A 3,328-nucleotide genomic window follows, 5' to 3' on the forward strand; every position below is an offset into this window, starting at 1 on the left:
CAAACATTGCAGGGTTCTTTATTAAATGGAATTTTTACGTGCTGTCTTATGTGTAAATTTCTCACTGATCTTTGCAAATAGTTTCAAACAAATCCACAATTTCTCATTGATGACAAATTAGTGTTTCCAATTGGAACAACAGCTTTGGGTTAATCAGTGTCATAACGTGCAGTGGAGGGAATTCTAATCAGTTTCGGGGCCAGTGATCTCCACAGGGAACCGATGAAATAAAATAAAGAATTTGCAGTAGAATCACTGCGAGCAGGGTTCGAACCTGCGCGGGGAAACCCCGCTGGATTTACAAGTCCAACGCCTTAACCACTCGGCCATCACAGCTGTGCAAATGTAACTTTTCAACAGTGAAATGACCTATGCAAACTATTAGGCAGCTTCCCTGCACAATATAAATGGAAGGAAGTTGTGTGACAGCTGCACAGAGGCCTGGTTAGGTCACTGTGTACAGTTCTGCACACTGCACCTTAGAAAGGATATATTGACCTTGGAGGATGTGCGGTGCAGATTCACGAGTGTGTTACCAGGGCTCCAAGGGTTAGGCTATGAGCAGAGATCACATAATCTAGGCTTGTATTCCCTGGAATATTGAAGATTAAGGGGCAGAGATCATAGAAATACAGAAATTTACGCCAGAGAAGGAGGCCATTCGGCCCATCGTGTCTTTGCCGGACGAAAAAGAGATATTTTGCCTCATCCCACTTTCCAGCTCTGGGTCCGTAGCCCTGTAGCTTACAGCACTTCAAGTACATGTCCATACTGCTTTCTATTAATGTGATCGGTAGTGACTTCCAGATCCGCTCCACTCTCTGTGTGAAAATGGTTCTTGTCAACTCCTCTTTAATCATTTTACCAGTTACTTTAAATCTACGCCCCTGATCATTGACATTTCTGCTAAGGGAAATAGGTCCTTCCTATCCACTGTATCTTGGCCCCTCAGAATTTTATGCACCTCAATTATGTTTCCACTCCACCTCCTCTGCTCCAAAGATAACAACCCAACCCTATCCAATCTTTACTTACAGCTAAAATTTTCCAGTCCTGGCAACATCCTAGTAAATCTCCTCGGTACCCTCTCTAGTGCAATAACATCTTTCCTGTACTGTGGTGACCAAAGCTGTCTGCAGTACTCTAGCTGTGGCCTAACAAGTGTTTTATACTGTTCAAACATAACCAGACTGTTCTTGAATTCTATGCCTTTTAATACAAACATAGAAACATAGAAGATAGGAGCAGGAGTAGGCCGTTCGGCCCCTCGAGCATGCTCCACCATTCAATGAGATCATGGCTGATCATCCAAATACAGTACCCGGTCCCTGCTTTCTCCCCATAACCGTTGATCCCTTTAGCCTTAAGAAATATATCCAACTCCTTCTTGAATATATTTAATGTACTGGCCTCTGCTGCCTTCTGTGGCAGAGAATTCCACAGGTTCAGCACTCGCTGGATGAAGAAATTCCACCTCATCTCTGTCCTAAATGGCTTATCCCTTATCCTTCGTCTGTGACACCTGGTTCTGGATTCACCGACCATCGGGAACATCGTTCCTGCATCTAGTCAGTCCAGTCCTGTCAGAATTTTATACGTTTCAATTAGATCCCCTCTCATTCTTCTAAACCCCAGTGAGTATAAGCCCGATCGACACAATCTCCCCTCATACATCATTCCTGCCATCCCAGCTATCTGCCTGGTGAAACTTTGCAGAACTCCTTCCATGGCAAGAATGTCCTTCCTCAGATAAGGCGACCAAAACTGCACACAATACTCAAGATGTGGTCTCACCAAGGCCCTGTACAACTGCAGCAAGACATCCCTGTTCCTGTGCTCAAACCCTCTCGCTATGAAGGCCAAGATACCATTTGCCTTCTTAACCACCTGCCGCCTAATAAAGGAAAATATTCCCGAGGACTTTTTAACCAATAATAAAAACAGAAACAGCTGGAAATGTTTGTTAGAACGGATTATTTTACCCTCAGTCTGGTTCAGTAAACACTGAGTCGAACAACTGGAGAATTCAAACGATTTATTATCCGCGGAGTCTTACTCTGATATATCGACACCGACTCCTGCAAGAGTCTGCGAATCCAACAGAGCAAGCAGTTTGTCCTACAGTGTGTTACATTATTATCCTTGCATTTGAGAATACATTAACACATCGTACAGTCTGCACCAATCCCGAGCTGTGCACGTATACAGTTAATTTGATTTCCTGGCCTGGCAGTTTGAAATAAAGAAGTCACATTTTACTGAATGGGTTACATTTAAGTAAATATCCTGGTAATGGGTTCCTGATCACCTAAACATTATGGTAATGCGTTTGCAATCACGGTAATGTGTTTTCTGATCGCCTATTGTCTGTATAACTTCTGCACTCTGCCTTACAGTGTTTCTAGCAGCAAGGTGTAACATTGTGGGCGCCAGCCATATTAGCAGCCAAATATCAGTTTAGCCTTTTTATTTTACTTCTTGCTGCCTTCACAGTTTCTTGTTTCTATTTCTTTGACCTTGGTATTCTCAATCCCTCCTTTTATCATTCTATGATAACCAACCGTTATTCGGTTACGTCTATCTTATTTAGTCGATCAAATTCTTCATTGTCATCGTACTTTACTTCCATCATTTCACATTCATTGGTCAGCCTTACCATTAACATCTTCGGGCTACCTATTTTTTTCCAAAGCTAGCTGCATTCTTCCTAGCACACATTTCATGATTGCTAGTCCAATAAAAATACAGGCGATTGCAACTACTAGGTACATAGCCATATTTATCAACCAGTCATACCATCCTCCAAATCCCCAATCTCCCCAGTTACTTGCTTCCTTCATATTATCCATTTGTTCCCTTATCTTAGTGATAAAGGGGGTGATGTTCTTTGTCTGGTCTCGGACTCCCATAAGGCATTTACCTTTTACTATTGCACAGACACCACCTTCTCGGGCCAGCAGGTAGTCTAGGGCATATCTGTTTTGCATAGTGAATAACCTGAGTTCCGACAATTCTTTAGTGACTGCGTCGAGGGCCCCCATGGTAGCATTACCCAGGATGGTGAGGCCACAGATAAGGTAGTTCCAGTTATTGGCGGCCAGATAGGCTCCAATATAGCCTATAGAGAACAGGCCAGCAAATCCATATCCTATAGAGGTTCTGTGTCCTCCTAGGGATTCAGGATTTTTCCACTTGGAGCAAAACTCTTTCGAGGCTGCCCTGACTACAATTTTTCGGTGGGATGTCCATTGGGAGGGGCAGGGTACTGTGGTAGAGGTTAAGGTAGCGATGGCTACCGTCTGGGGGTGGTATCTACTACCATGAAATT

At 43.4% G+C, this 3,328-nt stretch overlaps 1 non-coding gene across 1 annotated transcript; it reads right to left on the reverse strand.

Annotated features, from left to right (window-relative positions):
* Positions 1 to 253: 253 nt before the first annotated feature.
* trnat-ugu (transfer RNA threonine (anticodon UGU)) lies at positions 254 to 336 on the reverse strand. The gene has a single exon. It is a non-coding gene; the product is annotated as a tRNA-Thr (tRNA).
* Positions 337 to 3,328: the final 2,992 nt, after the last annotated feature.

Source organism: Somniosus microcephalus, unplaced genomic scaffold, assembly GCF_052327205.1.
Source record: "Somniosus microcephalus isolate GS21.2 unplaced genomic scaffold, FLI_Smic_1.0 unresolved_chr8, whole genome shotgun sequence".
NCBI classification, from domain to species: domain Eukaryota; kingdom Metazoa; phylum Chordata; class Chondrichthyes; order Squaliformes; family Somniosidae; genus Somniosus; species Somniosus microcephalus.